A 17,571-nucleotide genomic window follows, 5' to 3' on the forward strand; every position below is an offset into this window, starting at 1 on the left:
TCCATTGCTCCAGATGGACAGGACATAGTCCCCAATGAATGTCCCGCTCTCCCTAACAAGGAAGGAGCCATCGGGAGCCCTCATCACAGTGCAGTACGGCGTCATCAGCTGCTCAGCAATGTGCCGCCCACTGCGCCCTGCTCCCATCCTGCCATGGAACCATTCCTCCGTGAGATGCCAATTGATGTTGGGGTTCACCTCCCTCTGCACAGGTCGTCTTCCTTGTCTGCTCCAGGCTGGGATGTCATAGAGCGGGTTCCACGCGTAGGTTATGGGGGTGTCCGTGATTTGAAAATCTGCGGTCTGCTCCCTCTGCTCCTCTTCCACGATTTGGCTATCCGCTGTATGCTCTTCTGTATTCGTCATTTGCTCCTTGCTCATACATGAACCCATGGTTTCTTGCCACTCACTCCAAGCCGCCTCAGTTTTGGCGGGTCTTGCCAATGGTCTTTATAGTATCTGCTCACACCTATGCCAGGCGCACAAGCTAGACGTCCCGTGATCATGCCAAGAAGGTCTGTCTGGCAGGAATTGATACAGTCTTTTGGTTTTTCTCCCTCCTTGTCTGCTGAACTGTTTGCACCTCTGAAGGTCTCCTGCTAGTTCGGGCAGGAATGTCTTCATTTTCTCTCAATAATATACACATTTAGGGAACTAGGGTGGGGGACTTGGACGGACTTGTTGATGGAGCTTGGAAATTGTATGGAGGGGGAATTGTAGTGGGGGAGTTAGGAACGGTGGCAGCTGTACTGGAGCGGAACCTGAAGATCCCAAGATGAGTTTTACCTTCAGTGGTCTGAATGCAACGTGCACACAGCAGTGCAAAGGTATTTGTTTTCTGGCAGATATGGGTGCAACTCTGTCACGGGGTTCTCTCTAGAGCTCACTCCGGGACAGTGTGCACAAACCCAGGGCAGCAGGAACAAAAGCCCCCCCCCCTTTTCTCTCACGGCACGGTACGGTACGGCAAAGTGCGGCGTGGCCCGGCCCGGCCACGTGCGTTTCGGGAGAGGGGAAGGGAAGGGAGATTGCGATTAGGTCTAACAAAAAAAATGAGGGAGGAAAAAGGTGATCTGAGAACGAATGGCAGTTTAATAACCTAATAACACTAAACAACAACAAGAGAGTTTCAACAAAGAGAATACCAAGTCCCAAATCTCACCGATGGAGCTGTGGAAGGCAGGAAGCTCTGACCACGTTGTCTCCTCGCAGGGAGCCGGTCCAGCAACGCCGTCCCCTTCCTCACTTCCCTTCCGGTGCCCCACCCCACATGCCCATCAAGGCAGCCCACAGAAAAAAAAACTTGTCCCCTTTACTCCCATTATTAGCATGGTGTTCTGATGTGGAATACCAACACCAACCAAATTGCAAAACCATAACATTCCACCCCTTATTACACATCATCACATCATGCCTAACTTTTATCAACATATAAACAGAACAGTAGTTAACATGAATTACATATGTACATACAGATATATATATATATATATATATATATATATATATATATACACACACATGGAATCACAGGCTGCACTCCCCCAGCATCAAATTTCCCTGTGGCACACACTGAACATCCCCATCCTTCTGCATCACCCACCAGGTGCACCCAGGTCCCTGTGCAAAGACAGTTCCACGGAGGGGCCTCCCCTTTCCAGAGGCTGGAAGGACCCAAACCGCTTTTCCCAACATATTCTTTACATGCACCACAGGAACCTTGTCTCCCTCCACGGTACGCAGGGAGTTGGACTGTGTAGGGCCGTCTCGGTTGGCTGATCCTCGGGTGTTTACCAGCCAGGTGGCTTCTGCTAGATGTTTCTCCCAGTTCTTAAATGTTCCACCACCCATCGCTTTCAGCGTGGTTTTCAGCAAACCGTTGTGGCGCTCGATCTTACCAGCAGCTGGTGCGTGATAGGGGATGTGATAGATCCATTCAATGCCATGTTCTTTGGCCCAAGTGCTCACCAGTGAATTTTTGAAATGAGTCCCATTGTCTGATTCGATCCTCTCTGGGGTGCCATGTCGCCACAGGATTTGTGTCTCTAGGCCTAATATGGTGTTTCTGGCAGTGGCATGGGGTACTGCATATGTCTCAAGCCACCCGGTGGTTACCTCCACCATGGTGAGTACATAATGCTTACCATTACGAGTCTTTGGCAAGGTGATATAATCAATCTGCCATGCCTCCCCATATTTATACTTTTCCCATCGCCCTTCCCCCCAGAGAGGTCTCATCCTCTTGGCCTGTTTGATCATGGCACAGGTGTCACAATCATGGATGATCTGCGCAATAGCATCCATAGTTATGTCCACCCCTCGGTCTCTAGCCCACTTATGTGTTCCATCTCTGCCTTGATGGCCTGAGGTCTCATGGGCCCACCGAGCTAGGAATAACTCTCCCTTATTCTGCCAATCCAGGTCTATCTCAGCCACCTCAATTCTGGCAGCTCGATCTACCTGGTGGTTATTTTGTTGCTCCTCTGTTGCTCGACTCTTGGGCACGTGGGCATCTACGTGACGCACCTTTAGGACCATGTTCTTTATTCGGGCAGCAATGTTCTTCCATAGTTCAGCGGCCCAAATAGGTTTACCTTTCCGCTGCCAGTTGTTTTGCTCCCATTGCTGCAACCACCCCCATAAGGCATTGGCCACCATCCATGAGTCAGTATAGAGGTAAAGCACTGGCCATTTCTCCCGCTCAGCAATGTCTAGGGCCAGCTGGACAGCCTTTACCTCTGCAAATTGACTCGATTCTCCTCTTCCTTCCGTGGCCTCTGCAACTTGTCGTGTGGGGCTCCGCACTGCAGCCTTCCATCTGCGATGTTTCCCAACAATGCGGCACGATCCATCAGTGAACAGGGCGAACTTCTTTTCGTTTTCCGGAAGTTCATTGTACGGGGGAGCCTCTTTGGCACGTGACACCTCTTCTGCTGGTGGTGCTTCAAACTTTTTACCTTCGGGCCAGTCCATGATCACTTCTAGGATCCCTGGATGGTTGAGGTTCCCCATCCGGGCCCGATGTGTGATTAGTGCAACCCACTTACTCCATGTGGCATCTGTGGCATGGTGAGTGGAGGGAACCTGCCCTTTAAACATCCAATTCAGCACTGGAAGTCGAGGTGCCAAGAGAAGCTGTGTTTCGGTGCCAATTACCTCAGAGGCAGCCCGGACCCCTTCATATGCGGCTAGGATCTCCTTCTCAGTTGGAGTGTAGCCCTCTTCCGACCCCCTGTATGCTCTACTCCAGAATCCTAGGGGTCGGCCTCGGGTCTCATCTGAGGTTCTCTGCCACAAGCTCCAAGTGGGACCTTTCTCCCCAGCAGCCGTGTAAAGGATGTTCTTCACATCCTGTCCCATCCGTACTGGCCCCAGGGCCACAGCACGGGCTATCTCTTGCTTGATTTGCTCAAAGGCCTGCTGCTGTTCAGGGCCCCACGCGAAGCTATTCTTCTTTCGGGTCACCTGATAGAGGGGGCTCACAATGAGGCTATAATTTGGGATATGCATCCTCCAGAAGCCTACCACACCCAGGAAGGACTGTGTCTCTTTTTTGTCAGTGGGCGCAGACATTGCAGTAATTTTGTTGATCACATCAGTTGGGATGTGGCGACGCCCATCTTGCCATTTCACCCCAAGAAACTGGATTTCTTGGGCAGGGCCCTTCACTTTGTCTCGCTTAATAGCGAAACCAGCAGACAGGAGGATCTGGATTATCCGTTCTCCTTTTTTAAAAACCTCCGTCGCTGTATCACCCCACACAACGATATCATCTATATACTGCAGGTGCTCTGGAGCACCGCCCTGTTCCAATGTGGCTTGGATCAGCCCATGGCAGATGGTCGGGCTGTGTTTCCACCCCTGGGGCAAACGATTCCAAGTGTACTGAACACCCCTCCAAGTAAAGGCAAACTGTGGCCTACACTCTGTGGCCAAAGGGACAGAGAAAAATGCATTGGCAATATCAATGGTGGCATACCATTTTGCCTCTTTCGATTCCAGTTCATACTGGAGTTCCAAGATGTCTGGCACTGCAGCACTCAATGGGGGTGTGACCTCATTAAGGCCACGATAGTCCACTGTCAGCCTCCATTCTCCACTGGGTTTGCGCACTGGCCATATGGGGCTATTGAAGGGTGAATGGGTCTTACTAATTACTCCCTGACTTTCTAGTTGTTGAATGAGCTTATGGATAGGGAGCAAGGAATCCCTGTTAGTACGGTACTGTCGTCTGTGTACTGTTCTCGTGGCAATTGGTACCCGTTGTTCTTCCACCCGTAGTAACCCCACAGCAGACGGGTCCTCTGATAGGCCAGGCAAATCAGACAGCTGCTTAATATTGTCTGTTTCTATAGCAGCTATTCCAAAAGCCCATCTGTATCCTTTGGGGTCCTTGAAATGTCCCCTTCTTAGGTAATCTATTCCAAGTATGCAAGGAGCCCCCTGGCCAGTCACTATACGATGTTTCTGCCAGTCTCTACCAGTGAGGCTTATCTCGGCCTCCAGTACAGACAGTTCCTGCGAACCCCCAGTCACCCCATGTATATGTATCCGTTCTGTCCCTTCGAAACCTGAGGGTATCAGAGTGCACTGTGCACCAGTATCCACCAGTGCTTTATATTTTTGTGGTTCGGATGTGCCAGGCCACCGAATCCACACAGTCCAATACACTCTATTATCCCTCTTCCCCCCCTGGCTGAGGGCAGGGCCCCTCTATTGGTTGTCTGAGGCGGTAGAGGCAACCTCAGTAGTGGCTGACCTCTTTTGTAATTTTCTTACCCGTGCTCGCAGTACAAAATTGGGTTCGTCATGCCACTTCTTCATATCCTCTCCATGGTCACGCAGGTAGTTCCACATGGCACCACGTGACATAGGCTCACTGCGGTCCTCGGACAGGTGTGCGTTTGCGTCTGACAGCTGAGACTGCCACAGGTTCACTGTGGTTCCTTGCCGCAGACCAGCTCTTCTGCATGTTGTCCTGTCTTCTCTCCATTTGGTCCATTCTATCCACCATTTTACAGATGGCTGCGATGGTGGTACGGTGTGGCAGTAGTGAGTATTCGATATTTTGCAGTGAAAGGATGAGCTCAAAAATTTCAGGTCTCCTATCCAGCTCATCATACCTGTTAGAGTTCGTTAATAGTACACTGGAATACTTCCCTGGTGCTGACCGTATGAGTTTCTTGCATATTTCCGGAGTACCGCTCACCTTTTCTGGGTCATGGTAATCCTCTGGGTCCCCAGGGACAAACATGGGATCGAACAGCATTTCTGCCACAGCCATTTCTCTCAGGTACTGGATACCTTCCTCAGCTGTACTCCATTTTTCCAGTACAGGCTCCAAATCACTTTTGAGAAGACCGGTTGCCTTTACAGCTGATAGAATCCTCTCCCAGAGATTGGCGACTCCAACGAGACATCTGCTGATCCCTCTGTTACCTCGATCTGGTAACCTGGAAAGTCAAGTCCCTTTGTGAATGTGTATCGACGGCCCCGACCAAGTCACAGCTGCTTGTTACACCAATATGGTCAGCGGTAAAATGGCGTTTATTGGAATGTGAGGGTCCCTTATATAGGTATCCAGTTTCATCCTTATCTTTTTTACATATGCATGACCCAGCAGGGGAGGGCCTATCACGTTACATGCCGAGGGTCCGATTACGCCTAATACAACATCTCCCTCTCCCCATGCTTAACAAAACCATGCCCCGTTACAATGCAAGCGCCGATCCTAATCCTAATATATAAAAGTGTTAGTACTTATATAAATTTTTGTGGTGAGTTATTTAAAAAGTGACGTAAACATGCAGAGGTATGTGGTGCAGCGTGTAATAATGTTAGTGGTTCTGTATTTAGTATTTTCAAGGCATCTTTGGTTATATTATACAGTTCATCCTTCTGCGCAAAGCTTCTCATATATCTGCTGGAACTCCATTTTCTCATTCAAAGTCCTTGCACCTGTGCCTCTTGAGCCAGCAGCAGGAAATCCATTGCAGCTCTATTCTGTAAAACAGCATGCCTGAAAGAAAAGTACTCAGCTTTCGATTAGTTTTCTGTTTCTCCCAGACCGCCCTTTTGGGTGATCACTGCATCAGATTTTACTTTTCTCGATGGGATCCATAAAATTTTTCCTGATTCTCTGTCCTTTACTGCGGCATAACCTCTTCGTTCAAAATGATTGATTGCATAATGTGCTGTGCCAATACTTCTGCCTGTTGGGCTACCAGGATCCTACCTCTGTGACCCTCCCCCTCCCCAAGGACACGTATCTTGTCCTTCAGGAGACGGTTGGTCCTTTCCACAATGCTTGTCCCTGGGAATTCCCAGGGATGCCCGTCGAGTGAGATATTCCCCAATGCTCCTTGAGTAGATCTCGAGATGAAGCACGAGCCATTGTCTGTCTTGATGTGTCGCAGCACACCAAGGACCACGATGGCAGTGGCCCAGTGTCGCTGAGCTGCAGGGGACTTAAATGTTAACATAACCATCACTCAATCAAAACCTTCACTGGTAATACACTAAACAGAAGATTACATGTAACGTCATAATTTTTTGAGTTGACATATACACACTCATTCCAGCATTCATTTTAGACAATTCTATAAATGAAAATTTCTAAGCTAATGTATTATTACTAATCGACAACTATGAGGTGGCAAACCACCAAAAGGAGAGAGAAGGAACACAGTAGTGGTGGATGCGATAGGCAGTGCCTGCAGGGCGTCCCCTGCTTCAAAGTGCACTTTGCCTTTCTCACCCATCACAGATTCTCTCCTGTGCAGGTTTTTTTTTTTTTTTTTTTTTTTCACATGTACTCCATATATGCATGGCCAGTGCATGATACAGAGCCCAGATGAAACACCTGCTCTTAAAAGATAACAAACCACTATATTAGATCTCTCTACAATACAAACTACTCAGAAAAGTTATTAATAGCTATAGTCACTTATTTCTATTGTTACTTGCTTTATCCTTAGCTTTCTTCTTTTTTCTTTTAATTGGTAAGCTTTTTCTTGTTGACCTACTCCTACTATAGTTACAAAAATCATCTATGGGTAGTATAGTAATTCTTGATGCAGTACAGAGTGAGATGCACCTGAAACTGTCAGAAAACAAATACCTTTGCACTGCTGTGTGCACATTGCATTCAGCCCACTACGGGCAAAACTCATCCTGGGATCTTCAGGACCTGCTCTAGTAAAGCTGCCACCGTTCCATCCAACTCCACCACAATTCCCCCTCCATACAATTTCAAGCTCCATCAACAAATTTGTCCAAGTCCCTACCCTAGTCCCCTAAATGTGTATATTATTGGGAGAAAATGAAGACATTCTTGCTCCGACTAGCAAGAGATACTTCTAATGTCTTGCTTTGTCCCCATTCGGAAGTAACGATTTGTTTACTTTCACAAGCGGCGGAGCCGAGGGGCAGGGGGGGAGTAAGCAGTGAGGGGGGGCAGCGCGGGGGTTTGCGTTCTCTTGCTGGCACTTAAACTTCTCTGGCTAGAGCAGATCACATTCAATATTTTAACTCACTGTTCTTCTGTAACCTTTTGCTGTTTTTTGTTTTTCACAATTCCACTACTCGTACCCTCAATTACACTTCCATGTAACATTAATAATTCCACTTCCATATAGCATTCATGTTTACACATCCCTATAACATTAACAGTTCCATATACCATTTGCATTTATACTTTCATATACCATAAACATTTAACAATCACAACGACAGTGACAATATGACAATAATCAATACAGTTTATCCTCAGCATTCTTCCTCTCCTCCAAGTTGTCAGCAGGAGTTTAACCGACTCCAACTCGGGCTGCCGTGGCTCGCTCGTCAGCTGGTCTTGTTTCTGCTTCAGAGGCTCCACTCGAGCCCGGGGCCCCCTGACCGGGCCCCCAATTAACGATAAAAAGGAATGCCTCCCTTATCTTTGACCAATCCGAGACTTGGTCGCTCTTGTTCTCCCCTCTCCCTCCCCCCAGGTAGAGCTGGACCAGTAGCCCACCCTCTTGGGGAAGGGTTATGATGATTAGGAACGCCTCTGCCTCCGCCCCCGCTGATGCGGATTGGCTTCCATCTTGGTTAGTCTTATCCACCCCGCCCCCCGGGGCGGAACCACACCCACAACACATCCCATCTCGAGGAAGGGACCCATCCTCCCGCCCCTGCTCACTCCCCTTCCCCACCCCCAAGGATGGGCGAAGGAACGCAGGTTGCTTTGGATACCGTGATGGGGCCTCCGAGGAAGGCTTCTGCTGGTCAAGAGATAAGGATGTGGAATGTGTGGAATGCTGCTGGACGGGGCCATCTGCTTGTTGTTCAGCCGGAGTGATGGGTGCGGTCGGGATGGCTCGCGCCACCTTGTCTTTGTCTTTCAAATCCTCACATCTGCAAGAGAAAAAGCCTCCCGACCCACATTCCGCCGTCCCAACCTGAGTTTCAGTCTTCCCCTCTTTCCGAGCCGCTTTCAATGCCCGTAGCACCAATGCCCACGTTTTGAGCTCAGAAGCTTTTTGCTCATTCATTGCGCGCTCAAAGAGCGAAAAAGTTAAAGAGTCCCACTTATTGTGATCCAAAATCACCCGAGGAGAGGAAAGCTCCCTCTCCTTTTCAAGACAACTGATGACGACTGCAATGTCCTTCTTAGAAGGCGTAGCTTTCCTACCATAGTAGGTTTTACAAAGTTGCAATACTACTCTAATGACGGAATACATTTACCCAGAGACCTGAAGTCTTCCTGGTCTTCTACGAACTATCGGCCGTAGGATAGGCGCAGCGCTGCATTCCCCTTTGCACCCCACCGAGAGTGCTTCCACGGGCTCGAACCGTGGATACCGCGTCCGTCAGCGCGGTTTTAGCCGTCGCACACTCACCTCCAGGACTTTGCCTCACACGGGGCACCATTTGTTACCTCGATCTGGTAACCTGGAAAGTCAAGTCCCTTTGTGAATGTGTATCGACGGCCCCGACCAAGTCACAGCTGCTTGTTACACCAATATGGTCAGCGGTAAAATGGCGTTTATTGGAATGTGAGGGTCCCTTATATAGGTATCCAGTTTCATCCTTATCTTTTTTACATATGCATGACCCAGCAGGGGAGGGCCTATCACGTTACATGCCGAGGGTCCGATTACGCCTAATACAACATCCCTCTATCAATAGATGAGTCTCGAGCGATGTTTCCTAATTGACGAGCCTCATCGCAGCTTAGAGACATGCAGGAGGCCCCATTGTCCCAACACCGGAGCAGCCAAGTGACAAGGCGTTCACCTGGGAGTCGGGCAAACTCCTTTCTCGCACTTTGGATTTCAGTAATTTTCAGAGGTTTACGAGTAGAGGAAGCAGTGACTTTTCCCTCATCATCACTATCTTCTCCGCGTCTGTTAGTCTTCTGAGTTGCCTTTCTCGGTGGTTTTGGGGAGGGTCCCTCACCAGGATCTTCCTCTACTTCCTCCATCCGTTCCAGACGTGAGGACGCACGTTCCCATCTCTGGTCTTCCACTGGGGCGACTGACACTGATGCTGGTGCTTCCTGTGGTCGGCTGGGATTAACTTGTTGCCTTCCCCTTAGGGTTTGGATCTCATTCTCGAGACTCTCTATCTTTTTCATAAGCCATTCGATCTGAGATCCCCCTGATCTCCCACACTCACTCAGGGGTTCTATTAATTTCCCAGGGTCCCTCTGGTGTTCAGGGGTGAGATTACCTGATACTGGGGGTCCCGATGCTTCTGGCCCTTTTCCTGAGTCTCTCTGCACTATTCTTTGCAAGTCTCTCTGCAATTTATAGTAAACTATTACAATTAGAGAGACTAACAACACAGTATTCCAATTGACACCCCAGTCATACTTAAGGAATTCAGAGCATTCGTGAGCCAGTTCAAGCACGGTGCCTGTGATGTTCATTAGTCTGGAAAGGAGCCAGGCAGATATCTCTAACCCTGCCAGCCATCGGCTTAATAAATCTACCCCTACCCCCAACATCAGGAAGTCCTTAAGCCAGGACCACAGGAACCTAGGGACTATCAATCCTACATACAGGGCTGCTGAAAAAAACCACCTAATTACTGCCCAAAACATTGCCCTGAGCTCTGCCCGCATCCTCCACCAAAAATGTCACGGGGTTCTCTCTAGAGCTCACTCCGGGACAGTGTGCACAAACCCAGGGCAGCAGGAACAAAAGCCCCCCCCCCTTTTCTCTCACGGCACGGTACGGTACGGCAAAGTGCGGCGTGGCCCGGCCCGGCCACGTGCGTTTCGGGAGAGGGGAAGGGAAGGGAGATTGCGATTAGGTCTAACAAAAAAATGAGGGAGGAAAAAGGTGATCTGAGAACGAATGGCAGTTTAATAACCTAATAACACTAAACAACAACAAGAGAGTTTCAACAAAGAGAATACCAAGTCCCAAATCTCACCGATGGAGCTGTGGAAGGCAGGAAGCTCTGACCACGTTGTCTCCTCGCAGGGAGCCGGTCCAGCAACGCCGTCCCCTTCCTCACTTCCCTTCCGGTGCCCCACCCCACATGCCCATCAAGGCAGCCCACAGAAAAAAAAACTTGTCCCCTTTACTCCCATTATTAGCATGGTGTTCTGATGTGGAATACCAACACCAACCAAATTGCAAAACCATAACAAACTCACTCTGTACTGCATCAAGAATTACTACCTATAGATGATTTTTGTAAATGTAGTAGTAGGTCAACAAGAAAATTCTTACAAATTAAATAAAAAAAGAAGGGAGCTAAGGGTAAAGCAAGTAACAATGAGAATATGTGACTATAGCTGTAAATAACTTTTTCTGAGTAGTTTGTATTGTAGGGAGATCTAATATAGTGTTATGTTCTATTTTAAGAGCAGGTGTTCCACCTGGGTTCTGTATCATGCACTGGCCATGCATATATGGAGCACATGTGAAAAAAACCTTGCAATCTCTAGCAAGAATTAAAACAGGAGAGAATCTGTGATGGGTGAGAAAGGCAAAGTGCACTTTGAAGCAGGGGATGCCCTGCTGGCACTGCCTATCACATCTACCACTATTGTATTCCTTCTCTCTCCTTTTGATGGTTTGTCACCTCATAGTTGTCGATAAGTAATAATACATTAGCGTAGAAATTTCCATTTATAGAATTGTCTAAAATGAATGCTGGAATGAGTGTGTGTATGTCAACTCAAAAAATTATGACCTTACATGTAACCTTATGTTTAGTGCGTTATCAGTCAAGGTTTTGATTGAGTGATGATGATTATGTTAACATTTAACTACCCTGCAGCTCAGAAACACTGGGCCACTGCCATCGCGGTCCTTGGTGTGCCGTGACACATCAAGACAGACAATGGTTCGTGCTTCATCTCGCGATCTACTCAAGAATGGCTCGAGCATTGAGGAATATCTCACTTGATTGGCATCCCTGGGAATTCCCAGGGACAAGCAATTGTGGAGAGGGTCAACTGTCTCCTGAAGGACAACATATGTGTCCTTGGGGAGGGGGAGGGTCACAGAGGTAGGATCCCGGTGGCCCAGCAGGCGGAAGTATTGGCACAGCACATTATGCAATCAATCATTTTGAACGAAGAGGTTATGCCACAGTAAAGGATAGTGAATCAGGAAAAATTTATGGGTCCCTTCGAGAAAAATAAAACCTGATATAGTGATCACCCAAAAGGGCGGTCTGGGAGAAATGGAAAACTAATTGAAAGTTGAGTACTTTTCTTTCAGGCATACTGTTTTACAGAATAGAGCTGCAGTAGATTTCCTGCTGCTGGCTCAAGGGTATGGGTGCAAGGACTTTGAAGGGTTGCTTACAACGTATAATGGAATGAGTGTTTAATGAGAAAAGGGAGTTCCAGCATATATACAAGAAGCTTTGAGCAGAAGGATGAACTGGATAATATGACCAAAGATGCCTTGGACATACTGATTAGAACACCACTAACATTGTTAGACATTGCACCACTTATCTCTGCATGCTTTGCAATCTGTATACCTCACATTATAGATAATCTGTGACAAAGTTTAAATTATATAAGGACTAATACTTCTATATATTAGGATTAGGATCGGCGCTTGCATTGTAATGGGGCATGGTTTTGTTAAGCATGGGGAGGGGGAGATGTTGTATTAGGCGTGCATGAACACTCAGGATGTAACGCGATAGGCCCTCCCCTGCTCGGTTATGCATATGTAGAAGGGGTTATGCATATGTAGAAGGGGTGTAGACGAAGTAGATAGCGGCTTATTTAAACCGCTAACACGCATAATAAAACGCCATTTAGCTATTCACCATGTTGTTGGTGTGAACGTGTAGTTAAATGGGCCCCGGCTGGACCAGGTCGGATTCGCGGAGGCTTAATGCTAGAATCCTGACGTGAAATGAACCACAAGTAACATGTGGGGGACCGCAATGTCATGGGATTTCACTCTTGAACACCTGTGGGATCCCAAAAAACTAAGCCAGTATTTGAGTCAGGGATGGTGCAGCCTAGATAGGTCTAAGGGGGTACTACTTATTTGGAGCTTGGCTTGTGCTTACCATGCTCTATATAACACTATTCTGGAAAGAGAGTTTCCAAGATAAGGTTCAAGCCAAAAAGGGAAATCCCCAAGTCAATTCTGATCAGTCACAGGAGGCACCAGTAACAATATCAGTTGCCCCTGTGGAAGGCAAGAAATGGAAATGGATGTCCTCAAGTTTAGAATGGAAAAAAAGAAGCAAAGGAGGAGGCAGCAGAAGATCCAGGTGATGGGTCTGGATCAGCACCAAGAAAAGCAAAAGGAAAAGTTAAGAGGCATGAAGAAGAGAGTGATGAGGAGGAAATCTCTATTACTATTTGTTGACCCCTGAAGATGACTGAAATCCAAGGCACAAGAAAGAGTTTACACGGCGCCAGAACAAATCTCTTGTTACCTGGTTGCTTCGCTATTGGGACAGCTGGGCTGGTAGCTTGTTTCTAGATGGTAACAAAGCTCGTTAACTTGGAGGCATTTTCAGAGACCAACTATTGACAGAGGGATGAACAGATGTATGGATGGTGCTGCCACCATCTGGGAGCAAATGTCAGTGGCTGTGTGGGCAAAGCTTCCCTTCAAAGACATTCTGAAGCCTCTGATGAAGAAGTGGGATACAATTGAAAAAGGCATCCAGTACTTGAGGGAAATAGCTGTGGTGGAAATGCTGTATAACCTTAATTTTGATCCTAGCAACCTTTGCCAAGAACATGATCCTTAGAGAGTGAGGATGACATATGACAGAAACTCACCAAAACAATACCAGAAAGGTACACCATTACTTGAGCAGCAACGATTCAAAGGTACGAGGAACAAGATGGAAGATCCCTAGTTTTCTAATTGGTTCTTACACTGCAAAACTTTGAACAGCAGTTACCTCCAACCCATGTCTCCATTTCAGCCATCTCAGAAGTAACGAACAGACTGTATGAAGTGGAAGAGCGAGTGTCTCAGTTCATTAATCATGATGATCCCCTATAGTATCAGAAGCAGCTAATGAAGGTCAATCCCCGTATGGGTCACCAGTTCTAATGAAGGAGCTGATCAAACTAGTCCAGTTAATTAAATGTGATGAAACCTCCTCCTCACCTGTACCATCAGAAATCTCAGCTATTAGACCCACATGCTTTCCAGCTCTAGCAAGGAACAACATTAATATTGCACCGCTTGTTTCCTTGTGGTGTTATCTACGTGACCACAGAGAAGACATGAAGAAGTGGCATGAGCAGCCTAATTCTGTACTACGAGCACGGGTGAGGGAACTACAAAACAGACGAACAACCTGTGGAGTTGCTCCAGTCATCGCATGTAATCAATGGAGGGGCCCTGCTCTCGGTCAGGGGAGGGAGAGGGATAATAGAGTTTATTGGATTGTGTGGATTCAATGGCCTGGCACATCAGAACCACAGAAATATAAGGCACTGGTGGATACCGGTGCGCAGTGCACTCTAATGCCCTCCAGTCATAACGGGACAGAATCATTCCATATTTCTGGAGTGACTGGGGGCTCTCAAGTATTGACTGTGCTGGAGGCTGAAATAAGCCTCACTGTCAAAGACTGGCAAAAACACCCTATTGTGACTGGCCCAGGGGCTCCGTGTATACTGGGTATTGATTTCCTCAGGAGGGGGCATTTCAAGGATCCGAGGGGGTATCAATGGACCTTTGAAATAGCTGCTGTTGATATGGACAACATTAAGCAGCTGTCTGTTTTGCCTGGCCTGTCAGAGGAAAATCTGTTGTGGGGCTGATATGAGTAAAAGTGCAGCAGGTACCGGTTGCTACAAAGACAGTGCACGGATGGCAGTATAACACCAACAAGGATTCCTTGCTCCCCATTCATGATTTGATTCTCCAGTTGGAGAATCAGGGAGTGATCAGCAAAACTCACTCACCTTTTAACAGCCCCATATGGCCAGTGCGTAAAGCCAGTGGAGAATGGAGGCTGACAGTCGACTACTGTGGCCTGAATGAGGTCACACCCCCACTGAGTGCTGCTGTGCTAGACATGTTGGAACTCCAGTACGAGCTGAAGTCAAAAGCAGACAAATGGTATGCCACCATTGACACTGCCAATGTCTTCTTCTCCATTCCTTTGGCCACACTGAAGAGTGAGCAAAGACTAAAAATGGTGGTAAAGTAACACTTTGCTATAGAAAGGGAAAAGGGAACTTCACAGAAACCAAGACAAAGGGAAACTGGAGATAGTTTACATTTTAAAGGGCAGGGAAAAGGGGAATTACAGACACTTAGTCAAAAGAAAACCAGAGAAGAGGGCAATAAAGATAAGAAGAAACTGTCCAGAGACCTCTGACAAGAAGAAGGATTAGATACCCCCGGGCAAGATGATGCTGATGTGGGAGAACGATAGCAGCAGATAACACCAAGAAGAAAACAGAAGAAGAATTTCACCCCAAAACAACGGCAAGGGTCGCGGGGAATGGGGTCAGGGGGAATGAGGGAATGGGGTTGCGGGTTAGTAATGAATATGTAATCATACTGAGGAGGAGGCTATTGATTATGTATTAGCTTGACCTATATCTGTAACACACTTTTCTGCTTATGGTGTGCAAGTTTGGTGGAGCTATCCCCCTTGCACCCAGCGCTGCGCAACGCTGGAATAAACATACCTGCTTCATAACCCATCTCTGGATTATAGAGTTTGTTTCTGCAAGTCAGCAGAATGTAGGCCACAGTTTGCCTTCACCTGGAGGGGCTTTCAGTATACTTGGAACAGTTTGCCCCAGGGCTGGAAACACAGCCCAACCATTTGCCATGGGTTGGTCCAAACTGTATTGGAACAGGGTGGTGCTCCTGAACACCTGCAGTACATTGATGACATTGTCAGCCTTTCAGTACCTGAAGGGAACTTACTCCCAGGAAGGGAGTAAACTCTTCGAAAGGGCTGATAATAGCAGGACTAGGGGAAATGGTTTTAAGTTGAAGGAGGGAAGATTTAGGTTGGATGTTAGGGGAAAGTTCTTTACTAGAAGAGTGGTTAGGTCCTGGAGCAGGCTGCCCAGTGAGATTGTGGATGCCCCGTCCTTGGAGGTGTTCAAGGCCAGGTTGGACGGGGCCCTGGGCAACCTGATCTAGTAAAGGTGTATGTTTGGTGGCCCTGCTAGGCAGGGGGGTTGGAACTACATGATCCTTGAGGTCCCTTCCAACCCGGGTAATTCTGTGATTCTGTGATCTGTGATTGTTGTGTGGGGTGATACAACATAAGAAGTTTTCACAAAAGGAGAGCAGATAATTCAAATTCTTCTACAAGCTGGCTTTGCTATTAAGCGAAGCAAAGTAAAAGGGCCTGCCTAAGAAATTCTGTTCTTAGGTATAAAATGGCAGAATGGAAATAGCCACATCCCAACAGATGTGATCGACAAAATCACTGCCATGTCTCCACCCACTAGCAAGAAAGAGACACAGTCTTTCCTGGGTACAGTGGGCTTTTGGAGGATGCACATTCCAAACTACAGCCTCATTGTAAGCCCCCTTTATCAGGTAACGCGGAAGAAGAATGATTTTGCATGGGGCCCTGAGCAGCAGCAGGCTTTTGAACAGATTAAACAAGAGATAGCCCGTGCCATAGACCTGGGTCCAGTACGGACAGGACAGGATGTAAAGAACATCCTCTATACTGCTGCTGGAGAGAAAGGTCCCACCTGGAGTTTGTGGCAAAGAGCCTCAGGAGAGACCCAAGGCTGAACCCTGGGATTTTGGAGTCGAGCATATAAAGGGTCTGAAGAGCGCTACACTCCAACTGAGAAGGAGATCTTAGCCGTGTATGAGGGGGTTCGGGCTGCTTCCGAAGTAGTTGGGACTGAAACGCAGCTCCTTCTGGCACCTCGATTGCCAGTGCTGAACTGGATGTTTAAAGGGGAGGTTCCCTCCACCCATCATGCTACCGATGTCACCTGGAGCAAGTGGATTACGCTGATTACACAGCGAGCGCGAATGGGAAACCTCAATCGTCCAGGAATCCTACAGGTAATCATGGACTGGCCTGAAGATAAAAGGTTTGGAACATCACCAGCAGAAGAGGTATCACATGCTAAAGAGGCCCCACCATACAACGAATTACCAGAAAATGAAAAGAAATATGCCCTATTCACTGACGGATCATGTCGCATTGTAGGGAAGCATCGCAAATGGAAAGCTGCTGTATGGAGCCCCACACGACAGGTTGCAGAGGCCACTGAAGGTAAGGGAGAATCAAGTCAGTTTGCAGAGGTAAAAGCTGTCCAGCTGGCCTTAGATGTTGTTGAACGGGAGAGGTGGCCAATGCTGTATCTTTATACTGACTCATGGATGGTGGCAAATGCCTTATGGGGGTGGTTACAGCGGTGGGAACAAAATAATTGGCAACTGAGGGGTAAACCTGTTTGGGCCGCTGAACTATGGAAGGACATTTCTGCCCGAACAAATAATATGGTTGTAAAGGTGCGTCACGTGGATGCACATGTGCCCAAAAGTCGGGCTACTGAAGAACAACAAAACAATCTTCAGGTAGATTGATCTGCCAGAATTGAGGTGGCTCAAATTGACTTGGACTGGCAGAATAAGGGTGAACTATTTCTAGCTCAATGGGCCTATGAGACCTCAGGCCATCAAGGAAGAGGCGCAACATATAAGTTGGCCAGAAACCGAGGGGTGGACTTAACTATGGACACTATTGCGCAGATTATTCATGACTGTGAAACATGTGCCATAATTAAACAAGCCAAGAGGATGAGACTTCTCTGGGAGGAAGGGCAATGGCAAAAGTATAAATACAGGGAGGAGTCATGGTTTTGTAATTTTGTAATTTTGTTATCAGTATTCCACATCATTACATCATGTGAAGCATGGGTGATTTTGCTGAATGTGCAGTTCACAGAAGAATACTATATATCCCTGTGTGCCCGGGTGGCGCAAGTGGTAGGAATGATGCGTTGCAGCACCGGAGGCCCTGGGTTTGAATCCTTCCTGTGGCGCAAGTGGTAGAAGTGCCACTCTGCTACACAGGAGGCTCGAATCCCGGTGGGTTGGACTCGATCTCTAAGGTCCCTTCCAACCCGCA

General features: G+C 47.7%; 1 protein-coding gene and 1 long non-coding RNA gene across 2 annotated transcripts in view; one reads left to right on the top strand and one right to left on the bottom strand.

Moving 5' to 3' along the window:
• The window catches only part of LOC146754483 (uncharacterized), a 211,584-nt gene that overhangs the window by 98,136 nt on the left and 95,877 nt on the right, over positions 1-17,571 (top strand). The gene's annotated exons all lie outside the window — the stretch shown is intronic.
• The window catches only part of LOC146754485 (uncharacterized), a 138,825-nt gene continuing 126,778 nt past the window's right edge, over positions 5,525-17,571 (bottom strand). Inside the window, exon 2 of the long non-coding RNA XR_014938991.1 lies at positions 5,525-7,282. This is a non-coding gene — a long non-coding RNA (uncharacterized LOC146754485). The remainder of the gene's footprint in view (positions 7,283-17,571) is intronic.

The sequence above is a fragment of the Coturnix japonica genome, chromosome W (genome assembly GCF_054131305.1).
Source record: "Coturnix japonica strain WE chromosome W, WE-NBRP24, whole genome shotgun sequence".
NCBI classification, from domain to species: Eukaryota; Metazoa; Chordata; class Aves; order Galliformes; family Phasianidae; genus Coturnix; species Coturnix japonica.